This window comes from Natator depressus, chromosome 19 (assembly GCF_965152275.1).
Source record: "Natator depressus isolate rNatDep1 chromosome 19, rNatDep2.hap1, whole genome shotgun sequence".
NCBI lineage: Eukaryota > Metazoa > Chordata > Testudines > Cheloniidae > Natator > Natator depressus.
This window is the reverse complement of record NC_134252.1, coordinates 5,452,969-5,472,379: the sequence shown is the minus strand read 5'-3', so window position 1 is coordinate 5,472,379 and position 19,411 is coordinate 5,452,969. Positions and strand designations below refer to the sequence as shown.

At 50.6% G+C, this 19,411-nt stretch overlaps 1 protein-coding gene across 2 annotated transcripts in view; it reads left to right on the top strand.

Annotated features, from left to right (window-relative positions):
• The first annotated feature begins 13,657 nt into the window (after positions 1 to 13,657).
• Positions 13,658 to 19,411, top strand: part of RIMS3 (regulating synaptic membrane exocytosis 3) — a 40,298-nt gene continuing 34,544 nt past the window's right edge. Inside the window, exon 1 of one of the 2 annotated variants that reach the window (XM_074934309.1) lies at positions 13,658 to 13,914. The gene's annotated coding sequence lies outside the window, so the exon portion shown is untranslated. Of the gene's footprint in view, positions 13,915 to 14,834; positions 14,886 to 19,411 lie in introns of those variants that run through there. The other variant, XM_074934310.1, reaches the window with a different exon arrangement.

Genomic DNA, 19,411 nt, shown 5'->3' with positions numbered 1-19,411 from the left:
AGTGCTGCTTTGTTTTGAGCTGAGAAAACAAGGATTCAAAGAATCCTTGCCTCTGTTGAAGGGAGCAATTCTGCCCAGTGAGCCCAGATGCTCAGGGGAGCCAAGGCCCCTTTGTGCGGTTCTGGCAAAGCAGAGGGATCTCCGAGTAAGTGAAATCTGTCCCCTAGGGATGGGTGGTGTGCTGGGGCTCTCCAGACCGTGTGGAACTGGTGCAAACTTGACACTGGCTCAGCTCCCAGCATAGAGCTTGGTGGAGTATCCGGTACCTGGAAAGCCCTGTACTGTGGCTCTTTTGCTTCCCAAGGGCCACATGGGGTCATGCGAAGCAGCGTATTAGAGGGAGTAGGCTCAGGGCTGTTCCAGCTTACACTGGAGGGGAGTCAGGAAGCATGAGAGTGGCCTTAAAGTCCCTGTAACCCCCACCACTCCTGCAAGTACAGGACCAGGGTAACTGAGAATCAGGCCTTACTATTTGTTCACTTGATTTGCCTCGGTGCAGCCATATGGAAACGGTCACGTTGTACATGATGCATTTAGAGTGTTATGAACGTGTCTAATTTTCCAGCTGATTAAAATCCAGGTAGTGTGGCACCATGTACTCAAAGCCGTTTCAATGCGCTTAACGTATTCTGTCACATCATCTATCTTAACTAGCAGGGAAGCCAGCTCGCCTAATGGTTTTAAAGTGATTTAGCACTGCCGTGACAGGCGAGGTGATGGTCTGTTCCATCCATGCTGTGCGTGCAGCACAGGCTCCTCGACGTGACTGGTCTGGATGGGCGGTGGGATACTTTGTCCTCGTGCTGGGGCAAGTTGCAAATGGAAGAGACCTCTGTCCCCACCCAGCTCCGATTGAAGCCCATGGCAGAACTCCCTATTGACTGCAATGAGAGCAGGATCGCCTGGACCCACACCTCCCTTTACCACCTGTGAGACCGTTCTGTCCTTGGCCTCTGCCAGGTTCTTGCTGTGACAGCTTCTTGTGACCGGTTTCAGAGTAGCAGCCGTGTTAGTCTGTGTTCGCAAAAAGAAAAAGAGGACTTGTGGCACCTTAGAGACTAACCAATTTATTTGAGCATAAGCTTTCGTGAGCTACAGCTCACTTCAAGCTTATGCTCAAATAAATTTGTTAGTCTCTTAGCTTCTTGTGAGCCTCCCTACCTAGAGGCTGCCCGAGAATCAGCACCAGTCATCAGCTGATAATGTCTCCTCCTGGTCACTAGTGACCTAAGCTGAATGGGAACAGGCAACCCTGAGGCAGATAGCTTTATATCCCATTACCAGCCTCCCATCTAACTCTTGCAGGAACAGTTCTGAGCCAAATGCAGAGTGGTCACAAGTTCTGGACCATTAAGTATCCCCCCTCTTCCACGTAGCAAAGGCAGCCCCCCTTCCCAGTGTCTGCTGCCCCTAAAGACAAGATCTAGACTTTTCCTCCCAGTAGGAGCGAGGTCTCGGGGATGCTTAGTTATTTGTTTGCATTCAGCATGTATGGGTAGCACAACCCTGCAAGGAACTCTCTCCCAGCCGGCTTCAATACTCCCGAAGGGAGGCGAGTCTTCTTAATGCTGCTGCATTGCTCTAATGAAGCACGAGCGGCTGGTCTCACGTCAGCCAGTGCCTCAGAAAACTCTCCAAGTTCTGTTTGAAAAACAATTCTGCTTTCCTGGATTTTTCTGCTACCCCAGCTAGATATATTTGTAAGTTTCCCTTTCTGAAACGGTGGGGTTTTGTCTTCCCCACACCGTAAAGCAAAGAGATGCCGCTTTCTAACAGGCCGGGAGCTGTCAACATCAGGACGTACTAAAACAGTAATATTGTGGTAGCATCTAGCGCCCTCAGTGAACGTGAGCCCCTGTTGTGCTAAGTGTTGTACAGACACAAAGTGACCGTCCCTGCCCCAGAGAGCTTGTAATAGTCACCTTAGGGATTTAAGGGGTGAGGCAGAGAATATAAAATGATTCATCATGCTGGAAACATCTGACACCCCTGCCCCCACCCACTATCTCCTAGGCTGTGGAATAGCCTCCCTAGGAATGAGGAAAAGACCAGGAAAAGTGCAGACCAGGGAATAATCCTGCACGGATAGACTGGATGATCAACAGGTCTCTGTACCTCTAATCTCTACCTTTTACAAGTCTCACGAGAGCCATCTCATCCAGATGCTTCTCCGAACCTCTGGGATCTTCTAAGCCACTCTTTGGAAATCTGCTTTCTCAAGCAAAAGTTACTGGAAGCCTCGTGTCCCTTAATATAGAAGAATGTTCAGAACTTTGTGCCGTCTTCCATCTCCATGAGGCAGGTGGCTCCTGGTCTCTCCCATTTAGAGAACAAACCAACCAGCTGCTGCGGCTACACAGAATTGAGCAGCAATTAACAATTAAGTCCTCGAGGCCACCCCACAGGTGTGTAGATTCTTTAGACCAGGGGTGGGCAAACTTTTTGGCCTGAGGGCCAAATCGGGGTTGCAAAACTATATGGAGGGCCGGGTAGGGAAGGCTGTGCCTCCCCAAACAGTCTGGCCCCCGCCCCCTATCCGCCCCCTGACTGCCCCCCTCAGAATCCCCCACCCATCCAACCCCCTCTGCTCCTTGTTTCCTGACTGCCCCCTCCTGGGGCCCCCACCCCAACCGCCCCCCCCAGGACCCCATCCCCTATCCAACTGCCCCCTGCTCCCTGTCCCCTGACTGCCCTCCCTCAGAATCCCCGACCCATCCAACCCCCGCCCCGCTCCTTGTCCCCTGACCGCCCCCTCCCGGGACACCACCCCCTATCCACACCCCCACCCCGTGACAGCCCCCTCCCCCCCCCCGGGACTCCCATGCCCTATCCAACCACTCTCTGTTCCCCATTCCCTGACCACCACCACCCCGAACCTCTGCCCCATCCAACCACCTCCTGCTCCCTGTCCCCTGACTGCCCCCGACTCCTGGCCCTCTTACCATGCTGGAGCCAGCCACACTGCTGTGCTGCCCGGCAGGAGCAGTGGGCTAGAGCGCTGGCGGCACGGTGTGCTGAGGCTGCAAGGAGGGCCTGGGAGCTCAGGGGCTGGGCAGGACGGTCCTGTGGGTCATAGTTTGCCCACCTCTGCTTTAGATGGATCCCAACAGTAGCCCAAAGGTGGGCAAGCAGGGGATATAGGCTGTGGGGAAGCTTCAGGAAACAAAGGACTCACTGGACATATTTTTGAATCCGTGGCCCTTGCAATAAAAGGTATCAAAGTCTACACTTACCCTCAGTCTCCTGGGACCTGCATGTCCACACAGCAAAGAAAAACCCGCGGCTGGCCCGTGCCAACCAACTCGGGCTTGCGGGCCTCGGGCTGCAGGGCTGTTGAATTGCAATGTAGACTTCTGGGGTTAGGCTGGAGCATGGGCTTTAGTACCCTTTGGGGTGGGAGGGTCCCAGAGCTCAGGCTCCATCCCGAGCCTAGATATCTACACAGCAATGAAACAGCCCCACATCCCAAGCCTCGCGAGCCCGAGTCGGACAGCTCGGGCCAGATGTGGGTTTTTCTTTGCTGGCTAGATGTACCCTGAGAGACGTGCAGCTTGGGCAACTTTCTTCCCAAAGAAGACTAGATAGAGAAATCCAGGAACTTCTACCCACACGGTGAGACTGCATCCACTGAGACGCTACATTGTAAAGCTGAAGCTTTGCGAGATGCCCATTGCTGTTTCCACACTAGAAGCAGAGCTGCCAGCGATTGTGGAGGTTGTCTCTGCCTCGAGGCCGATTAATCCCACAGCTAAACTTCACCCCTGATTTGCAAAACCTAAGCTGTACAAGCTGGTTTGGGCAAAATCCAAACCACCTGGGCTTAGCCTAGTTCTGATCCTTTCAGACCCCAACTCAGGAGGGGAAGCCAGGGTCAGCTCGCGTGTTTTACGTTTGGAAGTGGCAAGGTGCAGAACAAATGTTTGGTTCAAATACGCCCTTCACTTAATCACAAGTTGTGTTGTCAGCCTACTATTACCAGCATCAGCACTAAGCTGACATGGACGGAGGGTCTCAACATTTGAGACACATGGACATCCAAACCCGTGCCCTGTCCCAGCTCCGGCAGGCAGCTTCCTCTCTTAAGCAGCCACCTTCAGATATCCTCATTCCTCTCCAGAATGATCCCTCCCCAGCCCCTTGATAGGGAGGAGGCAGGTTGTTCTAGTGGATAAGGCTCTAGCCTGGAATCCAGGATATTTGGTTCTCTTTTAGCTCTGACGCTAGCCTGCTATCTGACCCTGGGCAAGTCCCTTCCCCGTGTTGTGCCTTGTCAGCTTAGATCGCAAGGCCTTCAGGGAAGGGGCTGCTGTTTACTAGGTGTATATACCCTGCCCAGCAGAGCGGGGCCCTGATCTCAAGTGGGGGCTCCCGGTGCTATTGTAATGTCTCCCCTCTCCCCAAGGCAGGTGAGTTTCCTGCTGGCCCCTTAAGCAGCTGTGCTGTGGTGTTAGCAGTACTTGCGTTTATAAAGCCCTTAAATGGCCCAATGTCAGTCACTTCCTGTTGACTTCAGTGGGCGCTGAGGTGCTCAGTAGTGGCGGAAAGCTGAGGCTTGTGTCTGGCACAGAGAGACTTGTTGCCTGGAGGTTCCAAGCTGCCCGAATAGGGGGATCAGGCACTGAACTGCTGTCCCCACTTTGGCCCCTGGGGTGCAGGTGGTGGCCGGTGCCAACTTATTTCCTTCACCTTCATGCCTGCTGCTGGAGTGGGAGCTAAGGCAAATCCGAGAGGTGCCCCGTCCCAGTGCCCACCTGCTTTCTTTTTGTTTGATGGCAGCCCTTGCCATGCCTAGACGTAGACCGTCCAGCCCTACGCCTGCCATTTGGACACCTGCTGCCTCAGGGAAGGAGCACAGCAGCTCTGTAATCACCACACAGCAACCCTGCCAGTTTAAGAGGGGAGTGGAGGAATGCTAGATCCTATATTCCCAACCTAAAGTCTGCCCAAGACCTTTACGGCTTTTGCCCCTCGTGTTTAGATGGTACATAACAGGATGGAAACTTGGCAGGGGCGAGGGGGGTGGTGGTTGCAGGGTAGGTAGGGAAATCAGATGTTATTCTCTGTAAGAAATCCAATGCTGGTAGGAGCATCCGAGAGGCAGGAAGCGAGAGAGCATCCCTTCCCTAGAGGAAGCTGCTCCATGAAATATTGATAGGATTCACACACAGCAGCCTCTGGAATGGTGTGAGCTGCATTGCAGAGCTCAGACCCCCGCAGCAGCGCAAAGCCAGGGGTTGTTGGATCTCCGAGGAGAAGCTTCTTTTGTAGAACTCATTTATGCCACGGGGATTCCATGCTGGGCTCCACCCTGCTGGAGGAAAGCGGCCCCTACCCCTCCACCCCCACCGGCACCCTTGTTCCTAGCTCTGCGACTCACCACACAGTGACAGTTCAAGTACTGAAGTGGCTGGGAACTCTCTTCTACACAGTGGATGAGGGACTGGTGGGAGCTGTCAATAACTCGAGGAACCAGGTCGCTTGGGGGTAGCAGTGGGATCCACTGCTTCCCACCTTCCTGAAAGCTGAAGCTGACAGTGACGAAGAGCTCCCCCTGCCCGTTAGCTGCCATCTCTTGTCTTCCTCCTGAGACAGGCCTCGGCACCTGGAGCGGGTTTCTATGCCTGTGCCTTCTCCACTAGAAATACACGGAGACAAATCTTTAAAATAAGATTCAGCCCCTACCAAAACAAGACAGGCCACTGCACATTCTTCACCCGCTGGGGAGAGCGCAAGAGAACATGTGATGTGCAGTTACGTAGCTTAATGTGGTCCTGGAAAGCACTCTGATACCACTGTGATACCACAGTGATGAGCATGGGATAAGAATGTGTCTAACTTGTTCGGTTTGCTCAAGGGGGCATCGTTGGTTAAGAACAGAGGCTCTGCGCGGGTGTTAGACCTTGTGGCTCTTTTCACATGAAGGAGGCGTCCTTGGCCAACATAATTCTTCTTGCAGTGCTGGGTAACACGCCACACCTCCTGCGTGGACAGCTGGGGCATTGAACTGATTACCGTCTCTACTGGGACATTGGTAGCTACCCAGGGCCTGGGTAGTTGACGGTGTACTGTATGCTGTAGCCATCTGAACCTTTGTGTCCATTGCAGGGATAACATCAGGCCCTCCTACTCCAGAAGCACAGGCCCTTGCCGCTTGTGCGAGAGAAGAACTTCCTTTATAGGGGCTATGAAGCAGTTCTGATTCCCTCCAGTCCAGAGCAGCAGTGCCTACATGCACACCAGCCAGTTCATTAGTGTAGAGTTTGCAGAGCATTAGACACAATGAAGATGAGAGTTGCTGAACTATTAACATTTCCTCCCCTCTGTGCAGTGGGAGAGCATTTGTGTGCTAAGATCAGTCTCAGGAGCAGCTTTAAGGATGCACAAAGCCAATGGCCAAGGGACCCAGACAACCCCCGCCCTTCCCATTCACGAGAGGCTGCCCCCAGTTTGCAGGACCATGGGCTTGAAGGGTGTGTGTGGGGGGTCTGAATGGAAAGGGAGTGAGGACTGTGAGTGAAGGAGGGGGGGAGGAGGGCAGAGATGAGGCCCTCCAAAAGCAGACCTGCTGAGATGCCCCCAAACTCAACCCCTCCTCCTGCGAGCCCCAAATTCGGTGCTGCAGTCCCCTTTGCAAGCTGACACAGGTGAAGTCCCAGCCAGTTTACATCTTCAAGCTAGCGAAGGAAACCACAGACCAGTTGCTTTACTGGGGGAGCTTGGCCTTGTGTGACGGGTGCTGGTTATTTAGATGTACTAGACATGATTGTTCCATTGTTACTTTGTCATTGAAGGGATTAGCCCAGCAACTGGAGATGTTGCAGTGGGGGTGGAAGGTGGGCAGCAGAAGTCTTCCTGAGATTAAACACCTCCCCCCTCCCCCCCCCCCCGAGCAAGACCACCCCAGCTACTGCAGGGTCCTGCGGATGGGCCATGGAGAACCAATCCGACTAGCAGAACCAATGCACCCATTGCGTTATTTCTATTCGAGTGGCAGCTGGGGCTCAACGTGTGCTCGGCACGGCACGGCACTAGTCCCTGGCCTCTAGAACTTGTAGTCTAAGGGCCACAGACAAAGGGCAGGAGGAGAAACAGAAGCAATGTCGCCTGCCCACGGCCACGTAGCAGGGCCGTGATTAGAACCCGGGTCTGACTCCCAGTCTGCTGGCCCGTAGCCTCTGCACACACGAGCCATTGTAAAAGGCAGGTTCCCCGGCCAGAGTGAGGCCAGATCGTACTCTGCCTGCAAGAGGGATGCCATTTCGGAGCCTTCTCATCTCCATTTGATTGGCTGCCCCACAACTTCGCCCCTACGCTGAGGCTTCCCCGCCAGCGGCCGGTTTGTAATGAATGTTTCTGGAGACTGATGGAGCATTTGATGCTGCGACTGAGCCCAGGGAGGCTCGTGCGATGGGCACGTCTTTTATGGAAGCAAGTCATGAATAAATAACCATGCACGTGACTCAGATGGCACGTGGAAACCGCTCCACACGCCTCACGGTGCCTCAGAGCTGGAGATTGCACGCGCTCTCATGACGCAATCAATAATCACCTTCTCCGTCGTCTCCACTCAGAGTGCACTGAGACCCTCTTTACAGCCCTTCGGAGCGAATTATTTATGGATCCCGATTGCAGCTTCCATTAGGCCCAGCGTTCTTTGCCTTGCCTTTGCCCAAGGATGGAGAACGCAGCACTGGCTGAGGAGGAGCAGAGCTAGGCAAAAAGCACAGGCTTCCCGTACTGCCTGGTTTCCCAGCTCCAAGCAAGGCCCTAAATCCAGCGTGTGGCTTGGAAACCGCTTCACGATGCTCAGCCCTTAGACTCAGACAGGGCCTGAAGTATCAAAGGAAGTCAATCTTAAAGAGGCTTCTGCTAAGAGAGCAGTGGCTTAATTTTCCAATATCACGTGATACGTCTATGTTCCAAGGCATCACCCGCTGTATGCACAGACTCTGTTGAACCAGGGAGGAGCAGGATTTATGCAAATGTTTGATGGGGAGAGGGCTTCCTCGCTTTACTTTGTTCCACCGTGGAGCTGAAATAGCCAGTTCTTTGCACCCTGTAACAGGTTCTGGAGTCTGTGCCGCAGACAGACCGTGGGCTTTCTGGCTGCCATGGTGGGAGATCCACATACACGTGCCGATGGAGCTAAGGCGGGGCGGGCAAACTTTTTGGCCTGAGGGCCGCATCGGGTTTCTGAAATTGTATGGAGGGTCGGTAAGGGGAGGCTGTGCCTCCCCAAACAGCCAGGCCTGGCCCAGCCCCTGCCCCATATCCGACCCCACCCCCACTTCTCACCCCCTGGCAGGCCCCCCCGGGTCTCCTGCCCCATCCACCCCCTGCTCTCTGTCCTCTGACTGCCCCCGGAGCCCGTGCCCCTAACTGCCCCCTGCCGCCCCATCCAACTCCCCCCTCTCCTTCCTGACTGCCCCCTGGGGACCCCTGCCCCCATTCAACCACCCTGTTCCCCGCCTTCTGACTTCCCCAACCCCATCCACACCCCCGCCCCGAACGCTGGCGAAGCAGTGAGCTGAGGCTGCGGGGGAGGGGCCAGGGGCTAGCCTCCCGAACCAGGAGCTCAGGGGCCGGGCAGGACGGTCCCACGGGCTGTAATTTGCCCACCTCTGAGCTAAAGCATATGGAAACATGAGCCAATCCCTGCATTCCTGATCTGCAGCTCATCTTTCCTTTCCGAGCATCGCAGAAACCAGTTTGGCCAGGAGGCTAACATCTCACATTAGCTGTAATGGAAGCCTCCATTCGGTCCACTAGCTGGATTCCATCCGCATTCCAGCATTAAGGAGAATGAGTTGCTTTTGGAACAGAGAGCTCTCAGTCCCTGGCCATTTTCACACCGGGGACCCAGGATGTGCTCTGCTCATCCACGGAGCAGCGAAGTCAGATAGACTCAGGCCCGTGGCGCACAGTGAGCATAACTGTGGACACAGCAAGAGCAGCTCAGTTGCAAAGCAGACCCAAAGTGCGCTCATGCTTCTGTCCCTGTCTGTTTACATACAGCATCCACTGCCTTCCCAACCCGGCACGACTCCAGATATTTCCAGATAGACCTAATGGCTCAGGCAAGTCCAATGGCCCATGAAGCTATTTGGGACAGAACAAGAGGACTATCGGAAGGGTGCAGAAGAGACTAAGGCACCATCAGTCCTGGGCAAGATTCAGATCTAGACAGTGGTTAACGATGGCCCTGGGTGAGCATTGAATTGGGCGAGTCACATAAGGGAGTGCCTCTTAATTAGCCTCTTGCAAGAGTAATGGATCATGGAATATGGACATGGGTCAGAAGAGCTGTGGCCAAGGCAGAATGCCGGGAGAGAGAAGTGAAGCAACACCATCTCCCAGATAGTAACAGTGTCTCCTACCCAAGAGCTCACAAGTCATGAGTTCTCCCCTGCCCCCAAGTCGTGATGGGTGTAACAAACCTGAGATTTAATTCATTTTAAGACCTTTATATCTGCTCTCTGGTTTTGAGCTTTTTTTTGCGGGGGGTGGTGGTGATAACATGTTCAAGCTTTTCACTGCAAGCAGAGGGTAGAGTCTCACATAACATTACTCCAGGAGCTGGCACTTTAGGAAACATCACGAGACTTGGGATAAAATCATAGAACCTCGCAAGACTAATACTTGCCAAGTTTAGCTATTTTATCATAAGACCTTTGCATCTAATTTATTATTATTATTCTGGTACTTCATTTAGTCCCTACTTCAACCAGTGGCGTGTGCTTTCCCACCGCAGTCCTCGTTTTAAGGGATCCAAGAAAATCCATTGGGTTGCCCCTAATTCCCTTGGGCAATACCATTCCAACGGCTAATAGATCTCAATTGCCAGGGAGCATTCCATAGTCGTCTGTTTAAATGATCCTTCAGATGATTTTAATCCAGTCCTACTCCTTGTTACATGAAGTGGCTGGATGTCCTGCTTGGGCATAGTTGGAGAAACAGCTGCTGGCTATTGGGAGAAGCTGTTTCTTGGGTCAGCCCAGGGGAGAAGCTATACTCAGCCTTGCAGAAACTGGGCATTCGAGAGGCTGAAATACAAAGCCTGGGTATACGCCAGCATTACCCGTGTTTCAACACGGCGGTGAAGAGAGGGTTGTGACTCAGTCCTGTTATCATGGCCTAATCTTGTATTTGTGGATAGAGTATTAGTAATTAATGCTTTTGCCTTGGTGGCAGCATGGGTCCCATATGATCTGGCCACCCCCAGGGCTATTTTTGGTAGTGTACATGGAGTGGGCTAACAGCAGGTACTGCTTGATATCTCTGCAGGGGAATTGTTCCAACAGGCTATGACTCCCAGCTTCAAGAAGGGAGATTTTTCTTTGATAAGTTAGGAACAGCTTCGGGGGGGGGGGAGAGTAAGGGAGCGTTCATAAACAACCGCTATGCTGCTTCCGTGGATTTTAGAGTCACAGTCTGTACAACACTGATTTGAGGGAGAGCAAAATTCGGGCATGATACGCCTGGACTTAGATTCCCTGCTAGTCTAGTCCTGTTTCCAGCTGCCTCTCCCCTCCCTTTTCGGAAGTAAATTCTAACAACCCACTCCAGCATCCTCTGCCTAGTCCCCTGCACTGCAACACTGGAATTAGCAACGGGCACCATCATTTGCATCCTCCCATTCAATTGGGTGGCACTCTTTGCATGATTTGGAGGCCACCCAATTAGACGGCAGCATGCAACCTGCAGGCTCGGCTCTTGTTTCTATGTCCAAAGTTTGATACTCCAGCAGAGCAGCACAACTGTCCCAGATTTAAGTTACTTAATAATTTCAGGTGGATTTTAAATGCTTCTTTTGGGGAAAGACGCTTACTGAAACACAGGGCCAAAAATCTGCAGTCCTTTCTTAAGCGCCTATTGCAATTTTGCTCAAGAACAATGATTCTGGGAGTCTCTCTCTCACACACACACACACACACACACACACACACCCTTACTTTTTAGGTAGAAGAAGCCACTATAGCTTGTATTGGAGAAGATTATTTTCCATAAACATTAAATTAAGGACCTGATTGAAACAAGTTTCATGCACCCAATTTGTGAGCAATTAAGTGTGCAGGTCTGGGAATTGCACTTGCAGGTTTTTAATTCATCGACATTCAGTTATTCACCTTGTTGCACAGTTAATTGCTTGCTCAGATTTGCTAAGCAATGGCTCATCTAACTTTAAAAAAAAAGAAAAATCCGGTCTGAAGGTGTCCAAGTGGGGTTTGTCGGACAGGGTTCTGGGAAACTCAGACTCATGTGGGCTCATGAGTTTTCACACACAACCAGTGTTTCTTACCTTCTAATCTCAGCCATTCTTTACCTCACATTAAGAAATGGCAAGGATCACAGACTAATAGTTCTTAGAAGCTATGTCTACACTGCAATTAAAAGCCTGTGGCTGGCCTGGGCCACTTGACTCGGGCTTGCGGGGCTTGGGCTAAGAGGCTGTTTAATTGCGATGTAGATGTCTGGGCTCAGGTTTCAGCCTGAGCCCAAATAACTACACCACAGCTCAACAGCCCTTTAACCAAAGCCCCGCAAGCCCGAGTCAGCAGGCATGGGCCAGCTGTTGGTGTCTACTTGCAGCGAAGATGTACCCAGAGCTTTCTATTTTCATTCAAATTCTGAGATTGTTTCCCCACCACCACCCCTGGGCAGGGTTTGCACTATTCTGGTACTCGGATAGTGTTCTGGATCCCCCCCAGCTTCAGTGACCCATATGGGCATTTTAGAACCCTGGAAAAAAATCTATTCCAAATTTTAGAACTTTGTCCCAAGTCTCTTGCATTGAGTCCTGCCATCTGTCTGATCTATGGATGCTGAGTTTACGCTCATGCTACAATGGTCTCACCACTTACCTTGTCCAATAAAGAGGGGCCCAAACAAAAACCCACAACATGGATGTTGCATTCCTCTGTGGGTAGATACTTAAATAGTCATGGGGAGAGTGGGAGAGCGAGAGACTGATTCTGTAGTCCAGCCGTAAGGGCACCCCCCAGGAAGACAGAAGAACCTGGGTCCAGTCCCTCCGCTCCAACTATTCCTTCATTGTGTATCCACAGTGGAACAGAGAGAGGCTGAGGGATCCCTGCATCAGAACATCCCATAGCTCAGTGGTTACCTCAGCCTCCTGAGAGGTCGTAGACTTCTGTTCAAACTTTTTCTCCCCTCTCTGCCCGATGGGGGAATGGAACCTGGCTCACCCACATCCCAGGTGGGCACGCTTACCCCTGAGCTAAAAGTTATACAGTGGCCTTTTCCTCCTGCTGGATTTTGAATAGGACCCGATCCACTCCGTGGCCCCTGGGCACGCTACCTGGATCAGGCCCCACAAGCAACTTAGGCATTTGTCTACCGATCTTCCCCCAGTTCATGAATTGCTGTGGGGCTCAGTGGGGAGATAGGTGCCCAGACACCTAGAGGGAGGCTGCAGCGCACGTGCCCAGAGGCAGGAAAAAAGACGCCAAGGGAACAAATACTTAGCTGCTGCAGGAGTTTAGGTGCCCCTGGGGGTCGGCGGGAGTTCTGTGGATTGCAGTGGAGACAAAACTGGGACATAGGCATCTAAGTCTGGGGCTTAGGCACCTAATTCCGTTTGTGGATCTGGCTGTAGTCTCTCTGTCCCTCAATTTCCATCTATAAAATGGGGTTAATAATACTTCCTGTGTCTGTCTTGTCTATTTAGGTTTAGAAGATCTTTGGGGCCAAGAATCTGTTACGTGTACGTACAGCACCTAGCGCCATGGGCCCCAATCTCAGCTGGAGCTGGTAGGCACTGCTGGAATACAGATAATTACTATTAATAAGACAGTCAGGAGGTCTAAAGCAAATGATCAGAGCTTTCTTACTGCCCACCCATCCCAAGTAGTGATGGGCTTATTCTGCAGCAAGGAAGATTTAGGGGAAAAAAACAACTTTCAAACTCTAAGGGTAGTTAAGCTCTGAAACAGGCTTCCAAGAGAGGTGGTGGAATCCCCCTCACTGGAGGTTTTTAAGAACAGGTTGGAAAAAAACCTGTCAGGAATGGTCTAGGTTTACGTGGCCCTGCCTCAGCGCAGGGGGCTGGACTCTGCGACCTCTCGAGGCTCCCTTCCAGCCCCACATTTCTATGATGGTGCTTCTTCTAGGCTCACCATCCACCACCTTTGGTTCAGCTTTGCTTTCTTCTTACCCTGAACCAGGCACTCCAGCTCCAATGTAGCCCATCAAAAACGGAGGCCCTGAGCAGCAATATTCAGCTCAGGTTCCAGATTGTCCCAAGTTTTTGGGAACTGGCTCTGGTGCTTTCACATGCCCCCCATTATAAAGGGCTAAGGGCTGGATGTGGGGGTCAGAATCCAGGCTCGCCAAAGACTGGGAGTATTTGGCTTTGAGCCCCATGCCTAGTTACAGTGTTGCTCTATTACAGACCCCAAACAATGTCTTTGCATCCTGACGGGAGTGAGGGAGAGAAGTGGGACCCCGAACCATGGATTATGAGGAATAAGGGGGAGAGGGAGGGAAGAGACGACCTAGTAAAGAACCATCCTCCCCACCCACGCAAAAAAAAAATTTGCTTGTGAAATAACGGTGATGACTGGTCCCCACATGCCTTGCATCTCACTTCTGAATTTCTTGCCTACCCCTGCTTTTGGCTGTGAGGAGAATTGGGTCAGGGAGGTAACCATGGAGATGCTTAAGCAAAGAGTCTACAGCTCCGCTCCTGTCTCTCTCCAGAAACCTTTAAAGATTAACTAGATTGTCGTCTCCTCGCACCAGGGATGGGATTTTGGGTTTGAAGCATTTGGGGCAGATTTCTTTTTCTGGGGAGGGGGAAAGAAGAGGTGGGGTGTGTGTGTGTTTTTGGAGAAGAAGCAGGGGTATCTTTTATTCCTGTTATACCTGGACAGCGTTGTCGGACTCCTCTATTTGGTAAGATGAATCGTTTTTTCTTATTACCCCTTTTCCTTAAAGGTGTGTGCGTGGGAGGAAGGAGAGTAGGGAGTAATAGCCCCGTTTCTCTTTTCAGGAGCATTTGCAGAGGTGAATATTTAATCAAATGCAACAGGGAATTAATTTTTCCAGACAATTTGTACCATTGCGTGTTGTGCATCTGCTAAAGTACAAACAGGGAGATTTCTTCCCGTCTCTCTGTGGGTCTGTGTGTGTTTCTATTAATGTGACAGATCAGCAGGAGAAATGCTTCTAACATGACATGTTTCTTTCATTTTGATTGCCCTTATTTGATTTCCTGCTATTCCATACGTCCTGAAGCGATTTTGCCAACGAAAGCCCTAGCACTGATTCCAGTCTGTGTAGAGACATGGAGCTCGTTTACTGGAGAACTTCTCAAAATGCTTTATTTTATTTTTTTTCAACTGTAAGAATGGTGAAGGTCACTGATAAGCAACCAGATTAGGTTCTACAAGCTTGGTATCCATCTCCTCTCTTTTCTTCTCCCCACCCTCCACTGTTTTAGAGCAGCGATTCATGGCAGAGAAGGAAGCTTTAACGTAATCTAATCACTGATTGAGCATTGCAGTAATTTACTCTGAGAACGTTTAGTATTTTGCAATAAAATAAATAAAAATAGGAGAGAGAAAGGGAATTGGAAATTGCCTTGCAATCCCCTGCTTGGTTAAAGCGAGTGTGTGAGAGAGAGGGGGCACAAACCCCCCAAGTGCTGCGGATTTTGGACCAAGGATATTCTTGTGGTAGTATGTTACATTTGCCAGGTTGGTACCAGTCAGAGCCTATGGCTTCTGTGTATGCTCCCCAGCTACTTGGGATATGTTCTGTAACCAAGCTTGTCTTGGTACAGCAGACAGCACGTCCTTCCAGTTCCCACCCCTGACTACTCGTTCTCCGAGGGAGCCATAAGAAGATGGGGAGAATGGATGGAGGTAAAATTAAGAGCAGGGTAACGAATACCCTTCCTCTAAGCTCAGCAATACAAGAGCATGCTTTCCTTGTCCTTTGGCACAGCTTATTCTTTGTGTGCTGTATTGCAAGTGATCCTATTAGCTGTAATGATCTAATTTGTTACCACCGGAGCTTAGCCATTCTCAGTGGTGGAGGAAGAACAGCTTAGGGAAAACAGCAGCAGGATCTTGTGTTTTTTCTGGCTTTATAACTACTAAGGATACTTAGCTTTTCAGCTGTAGTTCTCTTAGGAATGATGAAATGGAGGTAAAAGGGAACCTTAGAACCCCCTTGTTTATCTTCTTATCAGTTTTGAGCCAATGCCCCAGCATGTTGCTATGGGGCACTGTGTTGCCAGGGGTACCCCTCTCAAATGACATTAAAAATGATGACACTGTGTGTGTGTGTGTGTGTACATGTGCACGTGAAAAAGCTAGGGTGTTGCCCTTGTTAAATTCCAGTTGGGTGATTGCATTCTGCCTTCCCAAATTTTCTGCTGCAGTATCAGTTGAATACTGTATTGTTTACTTCCTGTCCTAACTGTGGTCCCAATCCAGCAAAGGCTCACACGTATGCTTAACTTGAACTACATGAGTAGTCCCCATTGAAGTCTTTGCAGGATCGGGGCCTGGTTTTTGTCATGTTGCTCCTGGGTGCTGTTAAACAGCTATTGCGCTCCACACCGGAAGCAGTTGCATTTCAGTGGTAGGTAAAATGATCCATATTTTATAGGAATTTGCGATCATGAGATTTATATACACTCAAGGTTTATAATTCAGGAGTTTGTTTCTGTTTAGTGCTGAGAGAGAACAGTCTCAGTTTCAGAAAAATTCAAGCTCTTCCAACCCACTACATGGGAACACTTCCATGCCACTGGGGCTAGGCATCACTTCTGTTGTGTATTATTGTTCCAATTTTACAGATGGGGAAATCAAGGCACAGAAAAGGGAAGCAACGTGCCAGAGGCAACAGAGGCAGCCAGTGTTGACACTGGGATCAGAGCACTGGCCTCCTAGTGCTTTAACCACACAACTGAAGTGCTTCCCTGTTCTAGGAACATTACTGAGAATTATTTGGATTGCTGTAGCCCCTAGGAGCCCCAGGCCTAGTCCAGGACCCCGTGGTGCTGTACAAACACACAATGAAAGGACTGTGCCTGCCCCAGAGAGCTTAGGGTGATTCTCCCAGAGCAATGGTTGAAGCCCCCTCGCTGGTAAATAACAGATGACCTCCGTCTCCGTGATTGGTGGAGCTGTATTAGATAATTGGTGAGTATTTGGACATCCAAGGTTTGAGTGAAAATATCTGCGGATCCCCAACATTTTACATAGTTTAGCATGAATGATCGCTCACCTGAAATGTCCTATCAAGAAGTGCGTTGTTTTCCTATGGAAAAATGTCTGCCATCCTGGCACGGACAGAGAAACAATGCCATTCGGTGTTTGTACGGGACCTAGCACAGTGGGGTCCTGGTGGTCCAGGACTAGGGCTCGTAGGTGCTACGATAATACAGATAATTAATAATAGTGCCGTGTGAGTGCAGTAGACACTCACACATCTGGCCTATCCACTACCAGATGACTGAAGAGAATAGTTCGTGAACAGTCTCCGGATTGAAAATTCTTGATACAAATTACATCGTGACTAATGAACAGTCTGAAGAAGATCAGCATCAGTTCACTAAGGAACAATGCGGGGGGGGGGGGGGGGAATGAACAACATATATTCATTGTGCCTGACCGATCAAAACACTTAAGTGTGTGCTTAACTCTAAGCACAGGATGCACCCCAATGAACTCATTGGAGCAACTCCCCATGTCAAAAACGAAGCCCACAGTTAAGTGCTGTGCTGGATTGGGGCCTTCACAAAGAATTCAACGAGTTCTGCTCAAGGCATTTAAATCCCTGGGAAATAAGCCAGCAGGCAACAATCCTGCACTGGCCCCCTGGGGAATGGGCTAGCTTGGCCACCTAGGTCTCTTCCATCTCTGATTTCTATGCTCCAGTAAAATGAAGGGTTTGTAAACCCCCAGAACAGGGCAAGGGGAGCCCATCAGGATCTAGCCATCCCAATATCCTCTTTAACGTGGGTGATACCACCCGACTGCAGGCATGATCCATTGTGCTCCTTCAGCATTGCCAGGAAAAGAGGCCATCTGCAAAGCAGTTACTGCTCCCCAGAGGGGAAGCTAATGACTCAGCAGGAGCACCTGACAGTCTTGAAGCTTCCTGAAGTCCTGAATTGTAGATTTCCCTCCCTGCCAGCAGCTGTTACCCCCTCCCACACAGAACCCCAGCTAGGGAGGTGTCAGGACACAGGCACAGGGGCAGCGAGCCCCCTTTTTAAAAAGCTGCGACCAGGTGTCAGATCAGGTCCTGGCCATGTAGGTTTCAAAGGAATGGGAAGATGTAAGGCAGAACCCTCTAAAGGCTTTCAAGGCTGTGGTCATTCCAGGCTGCATGGCAGCCAGAATCTCTGTGTGTTGGACCCAGAAACCCAGTCCAAGGTTTACCTGCCACTCTGCAAAGGAGAAAGCTGAGCTGATGAAGTCTGCGCTGGCGCCAGACAGGTAAAGGGCTCCCCCATCTGCTGAATTAACGCGCAGAGAAGAGACAAACCCGGTCTGGAGTTCTGCGGTCTGGGCAGTCTCCCAATCAAGTCAGTTCTGAAATAAGTAGCGCCACTGGGTTGAATTCTGCTCTTGCTTACACCAGTAGATTTACCCGCAAGTTACACCTGTATAGTAGGGAGGACTTTGGCCCTCTAGTTTGCACACACAAAGTACCTTTTATCCATCTTATCTTAAAGAGCTTTGCAAAGGAGCACCACTAGTTTACAGAGGGGGAAACAGAGGCACAGAGAGGTAAAGTGACTTGCTCCAGATCACATGGTGGGTCAGTGGCAGAATTGGGGATGGAGCCCAGCCCTTTGCTCTGGCCAGTGGCTGTGTTGCCTTCTCTGTTTCCATAGTGGGTATTGCCTGTAAGTTTGAAGGGATTTTTGAGAGAGAAATTGCAGGTGAGAAGCTTATAAGCAGCAGCTTGTTTTTCAAGGGTCTTGAGCATGGTCATTTCAGAGTTGTCCTCTTTTTTTGTCATGCCTGAAGGCTTATTGATAGTAACCCCTTGCAATGATAGAGCAGCTGTCTTCTGAGTATCTCAAAGCACTTTGCAAACCTTCTGCTCATGGAATCAGGATGGGAAGTGTCTGTAATAACATTTGCATATAGAGTTATTGCTCGACCTGAATGAATAATTGATTCGGGGTCAAGCTATAAAAATCTGGGGGAAAAATGCTTTGGTTTGAACCAAAACTGAATTTTCTGTGTCGTCGTCCCCCCCCCCCCCCCAACTGAAAAATAGAAAAAATCATTTTGGGTCAACTGAACCATTTTATGAGCCACAAAATGAATTTCTCATTTGCAGTCACTTTCAGCTGATTCATCCCTCTTTTTAGCTGGCTAAATTTCTAAATGAAATGCTGTTTCGAAATGAAAAATCATTTCAAAATGAAAGGTCTCAACTTTGCCCGAAACGACTCACCAACTGCAGAGACTGTCCTAGATTGAGGCAGCTTGGATATGGGGGGGGGGGGGGTCCAGAGACAGGGTTGAGTCAAGGATGATGCCCAGGTCATGGGCCTGCGTGTGGTGCTGTCCATAGCTTTACCTGGAGTTCATCTTGCAGCTTGTCTAGGAACTAAAAGTAATGGGAGCGCCTTGGCATAAAGGAGAGGGAGAATCTGGCCCTGGAGCAATAAACCTCATGGCTAGGTAGCTCATTGTTGAGTCTCAGGGCTCTGAGGTGCAAAGGGTCGAGTAACCTGGGAGCTGGCCCTAAATAAAAGGGCGGGACTGAAGCTGAACGTGGGAGAAGGAGATGGAGGGGATCGGAAAGTGCAAAAGGAAGAATAGCAGCAGCGGTGCACACGGGAGGGAGCTTACGCAGGGCCTTGAAAAGGAGGTGGAGTAACTCCATCCATCCATGGGAGGAGATGGGGCTCCAGTGCAGGGATTCCACTGGGGCAGAGGGCAGGCTCGGCAGAGGATCTTTGTAGAGGCCTTTTGGGTAGGATGGAGGGACGGGAAGGCCAGGAGATGAGCCTGAACGCACTTGCTCATTTTGTGCCAGCTGAGGTACCTCCAATAAAAGGGGACCTCTCGTTTGTGATGACCCGTGGTAGCCCCCAGAATCTGCACCCTGTATGACTCCCTAGTGCAGCAATTCTCAGCTTTTCTCATCCCATGATCCTTTGTTACAATGAACCAGAGTTTCAGGACCACTCTCCCAGCTAGTTATAAAGAAAGGGAGGTTGAAGTTGGGAGCCCATATCCTCCACTATTTACTAGCTACAGACCTGATCCAAAGCCCATTGAAGTCACCGGAAAGACGTCCACCAATTTCAGTGGGCTCTGGCTCCAGCCTGCCCTTCATCTGTAAGGTCAGAAGACGTAAAAGTCATATTACAGGGCACTTGTAAAACTGACATTTTTATTTGAAAGACCTC